General features: G+C 39.1%; 1 protein-coding gene across 1 annotated transcript in view; it reads left to right on the top strand.

Annotated features, from left to right (window-relative positions):
• Window positions 1-10,283, top strand: part of LOC103744491 (sperm-associated antigen 16 protein) — a 619,142-nt gene that overhangs the window by 460,114 nt on the left and 148,745 nt on the right. The window lies entirely within an intron of this gene.

The following is a 10,283-nucleotide window of genomic DNA, read 5'->3' on the forward strand; positions in this document are numbered from 1 at the left end:
TTCTCAAAATGTAGAAAGGTCTAGATAAATGTGCCATTACACTTTCATTATGCAGTGACTGTGAATTGACTGCTTTTGACACTGGTACACGAACTTGGTCTACATACGAATGCAGTTAACAAGACTCACAAGCATCCCAGGCCAAGGATAATTAATGCTCTTAATGTGCAGCAGCTCTGAGAAGGCACATGGAATTCCAGTCAGGAATGCATGTCAGTATATACTTTGTCTCTGTTAACCTTGCCTAAAAGGACCAGAAGTCAGTAATCAATTTCTTTTAAAATTCAATGGCACTCAAGATATTAAAGAGAACAGAGCAGATCTTAATGTATTTCAGAATTCCCTGAAGTCATGAGTCAGGGCATGGAAGGGTGAGCATTGCTAAGCACAGGCACACTACTGGTGGCACAAAGGTCTGGACACAAGACCTGGCAACTTCTACCACCAAGGCTGACTAGTTTCTGTTATTTGTTTTTATTTCCAACAATTGCAACTACTCTTAGCTCCGCCTCTTCTAATTCTGTGACCTGATCAGTTTCGGAAACCTGAAGTTCTTGGGTTCATTACTAAACTATTCTATTTGGAAGTTTCTTCCTTAAGAAGATTCCTTATTGATTTCATTTTCATTTTTTCAGTAAGTTCCTTTTATTTTAGCCATCTGTGAAATGACATTGAAAAAATAAATAACCTTATTCAGAAATCAGGAAAGTCAATGACAAGATAGAAGGAAGCCTGCTTTTTTCATTTTAATTTTTGTAAACCTTCCCAAAGTTTAATTTATCCTTAGTACTAAGCTGCTTGAACTTAATTTATGAACATGTCATACATCCCTTATCTGATCAACGGAGCTGTACCACCTTCTCACCTCGAAGAAAAGCAGAGCCGTCTTGCAAGCAGAGACAACACAATTAGAAGTGTAGCCTATCACTTCCGTGGTTACTGGGCATACTAATCAGACTTTGATAATGCCTGTTACCATGACAGCAGTGGCTCAGAGATTTTCTCATTAGTGCTTGACCAGCAATGGTCCTTTCAATAGATCTTTCCTGTTTCCCCACTCAGTTACTGAAATTAAAATGAGGTGAGATGCATCATTATTCGCATGTAACAGGAATTTACTTTTAGTGCTTTCTGATGGCAGGAGGGTACTAAATAGTGCCACAGTTCGTTTTTCTACAGCGCATGAGATGAAAGTAGTGGAGGAAAATACATTTAACCACACATGCTGTTAGCGAGACATATTATACAGTGCATATTCTTTTTGTAGACTTAATGAAGAAGAAAAATGGTCATTACAAACAACCACCAAAAATCTTCTTGGTCTTCTTAGGTTAGAGATAAATTCTGACAGATTTTTTATTTTAAATCTCAAACATTTTATAATGCTTAATATATGTAAATCAGCACTGGAGACTATATTCACATAATATATATAGAGAGAATGTTGTGTTAAAAAGATGTTGAAATTTGAATTTATGACCTTTGATTTTTCACTTAGCCTATATAAGTTAGTCCATGAAAGAGCTCATTGCTGAAAATAATGTTTTCCTGTGTTGATCTATAACTTAAAAATAAATGCATTAGAAGAAGGTTTCAGTGGAAGAGGGAGGAGGATATAGGATGCAGACATTTTTAAACATTTTAAACATTTAAAAATCATTACATATGTGTATGAAACTATCAAACTTTTTAGAAAAATAAAAACAAAAAGAAAAAGATTTGTTTTAACCATGACACTTTCTTATTTTAACCTTGGGTGGTGCATGTAATCATAGTTTTCCTCAGAGCTGAATTATGGAGCCAGGTCCATTTTATAGCCTTAGACAAGACCTAGGGTTGGAAGTAGTGTATAGGGGCACCACCTATAGTCTTCCTATAAGATAAACAAACTATTAAATTTCCTTTATCAATCTGTGGGTGGCTTCTGTAACTTTCAGTTGGAGACATTCTGACAGTAACCAGCATTAGAGCTGCTTTATAAAAGATAATAATTTTTATTAATTTTTAGAGAATTCTATACCATGTGTTTGGATGACATTTACCACCCCTCCCCACCATAACTCTTTTCAGATCCATCCACCTCCTCCCCACACCCTACCCCATCTCAACTTCGTGTCTTTTTTTTCTTTTTAATTAGCAAATCAAGTCCAATTTGTGCACCCATATGTTCATGCTATATACCACTCTAATGGGGTACCCTACCAGGGGCCACAACCTTAAAGAAAACTGACTCTCCCTCTCCCATAAGCCATCAGCATCAATAGCCCCTCAATTAGGAGTGGGAGCTTGTGAGCCCCTACCCTGTCCATGCTGGAATGTTGACTGGCTTGATCTTGTGCAGATCTTGTGCAGGCAACTACAGCTGCTGTGAGTTCATGAGTCCAGCTGTTGCATCACATCCAGAAAATGCTATTTGGCTCAAGTCTTTCCAGTTCTCTGGCTCTTACAATCTTTCCACCCCTTCTTCTGTGATGGTTCCGAGTGTTGGGGGCAGGGATTGTGACATAGATGTCGAATCTGTGGCTGAGCACTCCACAGGCACTTATCTCTGCACTTTGATTGGATGAGTTTCTGTGTTAACCACTGTCTACTGTACAAAGAATTGTTTCTGATGAAATCTGAGAGCTGTACTAATCTATGGGTATAGAGAAACAAATTTAGAGGGTAGTTTAATACTATGTCCACTTAGCAGAATAATAGTACTAGGTTCAACCCCAGGGCCCATAAGCTCTTCACCAGATTTACAGACCAGATATGCATTTCCTCCCACAGAGTGGGCCTTCAATCTAATCAGAATGCAACTGTGACATTCATAGCAATCATAAGATTTCCACCACTATTCCACATATGGGCATATCTTTCTACACCAATCATATAGGTCATAGAGTTCACAGCTGGGTAAGACTGTTGATGACTTTTTTTGCCTCAGCAGCCTACATATCACCTTCTGACACTATGAAAGCTAGCCAGCAGGGAAAACGCTTCCTGGTCAGTAAACTGTCCTCCACTTCATTAAAAGAGCATACAGATTCTGTGAGATCATTCATAGTTTGATTTTTGAAGACGCATCCATCCAGCAAGTAAAAACACAGCATGAATGAATTCGTCATAGAAATTATGAGGAATCATAAGTCCACTTAGTGCTGTTCTTATGTGCAGAGTCTGGGACCATTCACTGGAGCATAGGAAAACTCCTGGTGGTCACATCTTCAGTAAAGTGTGATCCTCCCTCCCTCAACAACTGTCAACTGCCAATAGCTCCTCTCCTCATAAGGAGGTGGAGCCTGGATTTTGGCTAGTGTGATCTTGTACAGGTCATGTCCAGAAGACAGCATTTCACAGCACTCCTCCCTATGCGCTGGCTCTTATGTTCTCCCCCCTTTCATTTCCCTGATGTTCCATGAGCCGTGGTGTTGGTGGGGATAATGTAGATGTCTTGTTTAGGGCTGAGCACGCTATCTCTTACTGTTACCATGCAGACCATATTTCCATTGACTGCTGTCCACTGCAAAAAGAAGTTTCTCTGAACAAGGTTGAGAGCAGCCCAGATTTATGGGTATAAGCATAAATATTTAGAGGGCAATTGATGGTATGACCATTTAACAAAATAATAATAGCTGGGGTTCTACCCTATGGCCTATGACCTCCTCAGCCATGGGCTTTTGGCCAGGATTTCATTAACAAGCATGAAATTCCCTCCTGTAGAGCGGGACTGAAGTCCAATCAGAAAATGGCTTGTTAACCTGTGACAGGAGTACCACTACTGCAATAGTAGGCACATCTTGCTTGGAAGGTCTGAATTGCAGCCTGCAGTGTCCATCACTAGAAAGTGGAATTCAGTTGCATGACTATAAGAAAGCAATTAACAGTGACAAATTTTGTATTTGGAAAAACATGACTATGTAGATCATCCAACACTAAAGATCATTATTATATGTTAATAGATGACAGATGTTGAAATAAACTTGAAATGGCTGCATAAGACCTAACACTTATTTGGGCTGAAGGGATAGCTCAGCTGTTAAAGGCTTAGGCTAACAACCAAGACCTAACATACCTCTCAGGCCATATATGTTTTTACATATATTCAAACCTCATGTCAAAAATGACAAAGGAAATGGATTTTAAAAAAATACTTGGAGGGCTGGAGAGATGGCTCAGTGGTTAAGAGCACTGACTTCTCTTGCAGAGGACTGGGGTTCAATTACCAGCACCCACATGGTGGCTACGAACTGTCCTTAACTCCAGTTCCAGCGGAATCTGAAGCCCTCTTCTGACCTCTGTGGCACTGCACGACATGGTTGCACTCACATACACGCAGGCAATACACCCATACACATAAAATAAAAATAATAAATAAATAAAAATATATGTTAAAAACTCTTGGAAACAAAGTTCTAAATGTTTATGCCATGAATCCAGAAGAATAAAAGCCTTTCGAATTAGGTGGAAGTAAGTGACCAACGTAAAGTCAGATGGGCTGGAACACAGCAGAAACAAGATAAAGCAGGGACAAGTATATGCTTATCCAAGCTCTCGATGTCTATGGAAAGCTGCTTATTTCTCTAGTTAATATTTATTCTGCAGTAAATAAAAGTTGGTCACACTATGACTTCTTTTCTTCCTTTGTGTGTGTCTTCTGTGTTTGTGTGTGGTGTATGCCTGTGTGTGAGGATGTCACCAGTTCTCTGGCATACTGAGGACAGAGGAAGACGGCAGGGCAGTGTCTTCTATCGCTCGCTGCTCTCCACCCTATTCCTTTAAAATGGAACCTGAAGCTCGCTCTTGCTTGGCTGGCAAGAGTAGCCAAACGTTAGGGAGTGTCTAGCATCTGCCTGTCTCCTGATGGAAACGCTGACAAAACTGCGCTCATGGCCAGGCCCCGATTTCACCTGGGGCCTGTGGGTTTGAACTTGGGGCCTTATAGTTGCACATAAAGCACTCTCACTCATTGAATCCTCTCCCCAGTCCCTTAGTTACAAATTTTATACTAATGTTATGCTGATTTTTCACAAATTGAGGGCATTTTAAAACTTTTTCACAAAAGAATCTCCTAAAACTTTCTCGAGATATTATTCACACAGGTCATTACCACAAGTTTCTTACAATAACTGCATTTTTAGGAACTTCTCTTTTCTAAATTCCTTAGTGATTGTGTATGAAAACTGTTCAGAAATACTTGGTTACTTCTTTGATGAGTGATGAGAGGTACACTTGTCTGTAACTATAAGGATGTGTACAGTAAGAAATAAAGTTGGTGTAGGGAAGTGGCAGAGCAGGTTTTTCTCTAGGGTCTCTGGGGTCTGTGACCTCCCCAGCCATGTGTACTTGGCCGTGTTCATTATATCACACATGAATTCCCACCGTTTGAGTGAGCCGTAAGTCCAATTACAGAGCTGTTGGTTATCCCCAAAATAAAAGCACCACTAATACAAAAGTGGATATAATTTACTGTGACTCATAGCCATTACAGCTAAGTAGGATCAGTGGTTTTTCTCCCTTGGCAGAAATGCAACCTTTACACCTAAGGCTCAGGTAACATCATGGAAAAGATGGCAAAAAAAAGGAAGAGTCAGAGGGACAAGACAGCTGCTACTAGTTAACGCATTCTAAACATGATAGGAAAGTTATACCAGTGAAATCACTACAGTATGATAGTACAAGATCTGCATAATGACGAAACCAGTTGACATGTCAAGGTGGATGGGGAAAATTTCGCAGGGTGCCATCTCAAGGTGAAGAGCTACAGAGAATCTGGATGCTGAGAATGGAAGAAACTTCATGATAGGCTATCTAATCGAAGTGGGCAGCCCTAAACACAAGTGCACTGATACACACGAACACTATTAAATACGCATTATGTATGCATACATATGTGTGTGTATTTGTATGTGTATGTATTTATAAATGTATGCATGTATATGTAATAACTACAACCAAAGAAGAGGACAAAATATTGAGAGGGACTCGGGGCAGAGAACGTGGGAGGAGTTGGAAGGGGCCTGGGAACATTGGAGATAATGCAAAGACAATACTCATGTATGAAATTATCAAAAATAAAAAAAAGTCAATCCTTGTTAAATACCATTTGGAAATTCCAGCCATGTGCAGCTTCCAAATATTTGATTAATACCGTTCCAATAACGGAGAAAAAGAAAAAGCTGGGTAATTCTTTGGTGAATAGCCTGCCGTTTCCAAAGAGCTACCATTAGATGGCGACAGTGCATCGATAAGGGAAAGCACCCTTTGCATTTACTCGGAAGACTGATGAATTGGCTGTTGAAGTGATTCATCAGTTGCTGAAAGTGATGAATGAGTGGAACAAGGAGAGGAACGTGAACTGAGCTGTCTTTGCACTATTAAAACAGTGAAATGGATGATACTGAAAGTTGGGAATGTAACTTTAATGCAGTGTGACAGGTGGAGAGTATGCTTTAAAACCACCCAGAGCACCGGCGCTTCAGGTGCAGGGGTTAGAACCCTAAATTCAGGTTCTCTTATCGATTCTCCCAACTGTGAAATGTTAGTAATAGCGACGCCTACTTCCTAGGTTAATTTTGGAAGCCAAATACTCCATCAAAACCACGAATTAGCGCTATCACCTCACACGTGTGTGCTCCATCAGTAGAAGGTTTAGCTACTCTTACTTTTTTTCTTGATTGTACTCTCGAGAGCTTAGCTCAGATATAGCCATAGAACTAGCATCTCCAATGCAGTAAGCTAAGAAAGATAGAATCCATTGTGATGACTGGATATACCAAGCTCCACTAGATATGTTATGACGCCTTAGTTCATAAGACCCTGTTTCAGATTCTCATCAACTTAAACAGGCGAATAATTATAAGCTGAAAAACAAACCATTAGTGTAAAATATTTTTAGCTCTTAAAAATGCAAATGCCATTTAAAAATTATGCCAAATGCATCATCTTTCTTTTTCTTTTTCCACACAGAGAGGATTCTGCACCATATTTTGGGGGTCATTTACATTATATTTTAGATTCCTCAAACACCTAGAAGATTACTTTTCACAGTAGTATTTTTTTTTTTTTTTGGAGGAGTTCAGTATTTGACTTCCATTGTCCACAGGACTGCTTTATTGTTGTTGGCTCATTTAACTTTGGGCAACCAAAATGCAGAATTGCATATCAATCTCCAGGTTAGTATTAATAGACCAATAATGCTCTTGGTTAGCTTTGACCTTTAGCAAGACACTGTTCCATAATAGTAGCATAGTTCTGAATGTAAACACAATGTCCAGTGCTCTGTTGCCTTTTCTTCTGATTGACCCAAGTGCATTGTGTGAAGCAGCATGTGTCTCCCCACATCTCTCTATAAATAAAAGCAATGGGATTAGTGATTTAAACAATTTCACAAAGCTGCATTTTATCCTGAGTTCACTGCCTGAGGCAGAAATAGAGCTGACAGCATCCTGTTAAACATAACTTCTGCCCTTATGGGCTGATTTATGAATTGTGAATAAGAGCCCCTCTCCATAATACCTCATCCTCTGACTTCCCTGTGCAAGCTGCTATTCATATAACTATAAAGTGCCAAGACCATAGTCAGAAAGCTGCTTGATAAGTTTATCATTTAGTTATTTTAAAAAAGAAGCATGGGTAACCATTTCATTTAGCCTAAGTATAAAATTGGGAGTTCAAATTCTCAATCACGAAGATATTGATGAATTATCTGTCTCCAGTGGTGATGTTTTGTTTTGTCTCAAGCTTCCGAGATAGATTTTGACATAACCTGGAAACCCCAGAGGATTCTAGAAAAGATCATTTGGACATGCTCTTATGAAATAATAATATTCTACTTAATTTTCATTGAAGAGGTATATGGTATAATTCTGTTCTTAGTAAGATTTGTCACCTTTGTGTGAAGGTCTAAACATGGAGTGTAATAATATACTTATTAAAATAGTTTTGTTGTCAAACCCTAAGAATAATGCAAGACAGTAAGCATTAATAAAAAATATCTCCCAGAGTTGTACAACTTATTGGGAAATACTGTAGAATCACACATGTAAACATTCATGTGTATTTTCAAATATTTTTGTTTTGTCTTATCTAATTTTGACACATTTCACTCTATTCAGCCACACTATATATAAAGATACACACATACACACAAACATACACACATACACACTATATATATAAGTTGTTTGCTTAATATTTGAACAAATAATATCTCAGAAGGAAATTCAGTTTGATTTATCTGCTTTGGAAGAGCTGGCTTCAATGTTGATAGCAGTCTCTACTTAAAGACTGTCTCATATGTGTCATGAATAGCAAGTGTTAGTAACCGTGACAGTGCTCTGTACTGAAATGGTGTTTCCTCTGTCTCTGTAGATAGGACACTTCATTCTTGTGTCTCCTTTGCTGGATGGAGTAAACTTGACTGAATTATGGTCACTGAGGTATGAATGAAAGCAAGGCCTCCATCTGTAGCACTTTTAAGACCAAAGTGTGTCTCCTTCAGCCTCTTTTGCCTTCAGGACCACGTGGCACATGGCTTAGTTTTATGGTGGATCAAGGCAACCCTTCTCCACAGGAATGTGATGTGGTCAAAGCAAATAAGACATCTTTCTTGTCTGTTTCAGAGAGAATGATTCGTCTTCTTGGGCTGCTACTGTTCACCATCCTCTAAAATTCTTTATGTGTTGTACTAAAGCCCCAGAGATTTTCTTCAACAGGAGAATAAATCTGGTTGGACATGGATGCAACTCAGAATTGTTTATAAGTGTGAGAAAGTATCCTATTTGTAATTTTATTTCATTTTGGAGAGCTTTGGCTAGCTAGACTTTGACAGCAGGAAGCTATTTTATGTTTTTCATAAATGTTGCTTGAGGAAATCTATGTACAGCAGTTAGCGCAGTCTTGGGCTCAGGGTAAAATTTCGGTAAAACTAGCATTGTTGACGTTTGTCACAAACAAGACTCTATTGTAAATCTAGTTTGCTCTGAAAATAATATTGTGTTCAAGTCTATTGACATTTTCTTTCTTTTTAGCAAGAAATAAAAAACAATAGAGGGATGCTTTTGGAAGCCCTTCTCAAGAAATTCCAATGGACTCTCATATGAACATTGGAAAAAAAATTGCCCTGTTTGGACTTTTTCTAGTTCCCTGTCTAGAACTTGTAATGATAATTGTTCTTGCCTTTACCTCTCCTTCATATCTCCTATTCACAATTCAAGGAGTGTCTTTTCTCTCAGAGATAAGAGTTATACTGTCGCGAACCGCGACTCTGTCCAGCAGAGCCGAGGAAAAACGACACAGACACCAAGGTGAGGTTCAAGCTTCTGTTTCTTTTTCTTCCTTTATTCTCTCTTATAGTCTCTTCATTATCTCACCCACTATGATGCTGCTCGTTCTGTTCTCCTATATCTCTCACTTCATTCTCTCTCACTTCATTCTCTCTCACTACATTCTCCCTTATCTCACACCTCAGCTGTTCATATAGCGTTTCCAACAGCCCTCCCCCAGGCCAGGACCAATCAGGGCACACACACGTGCAGCGGGCAGGCAGAGTGCAGCTCATTAGCCACGTAGCAAGATCATCAGGATGGCAGCACCTGTTTTGGGGCTCACCATACTTCAGAGTTGGGGTAAACAAGCGGGATTCACGAGCCTTGGCAATCAGCCAAGAGTTGAAGTAAACAGCACGAGGTTTGGCAGCCAGCCAGGGCGCCATCTTTGGCTGGCTCGGCCGTGCTCGCTTCCCACAACATAGAACAACAATAAGACATTATCAGAACATAAATTCCCCTTGGCATAGCACAGTAAAAACATTAAATGTATAGAACAAAGAGCAGGTACTCAAAGCTGCTAGAGAAAAACAACAGGTTTCATATAAAGGAAAACCCATCAGAATTACAGCTGACTTCTTAATGCAAAACTATGAAAGTCAGAAGAGCCTAAACCAAAGTATACCCAGTCCTAAATGACCATGGATGCCAAGCATGAATACTTTATTTAGCAAAACTATCTACTGTGGTCAAAAGGGAAGGGAAAATGTTTCATGATTTGAATAGGCTGAAAGAATATATGTCCACCAAACCAGCCCTACAGAGAATACTCGAAGCAACACAGAAGACAGAAGAAAGGAATGAGTACACCCAAAAGGCTAAATAAAGAAAACAACAAAAAAGCATAGTAATAGAAACACAAAATAGGGCCATAAACACAAAGAAATTAAAATAGCAGTATCCAATATACATCTTTCAGTAATAACACTAAATATCAATTGTCTCAACTCCTCTGTTAAAAGACACAGGCTA

The sequence above is a fragment of the Nannospalax galili genome, unplaced genomic scaffold (genome assembly GCF_000622305.1).
Source record: "Nannospalax galili isolate Female #2095 unplaced genomic scaffold, S.galili_v1.0 scaffold281, whole genome shotgun sequence".
NCBI lineage: Eukaryota > Metazoa > Chordata > Mammalia > Rodentia > Spalacidae > Nannospalax > Nannospalax galili.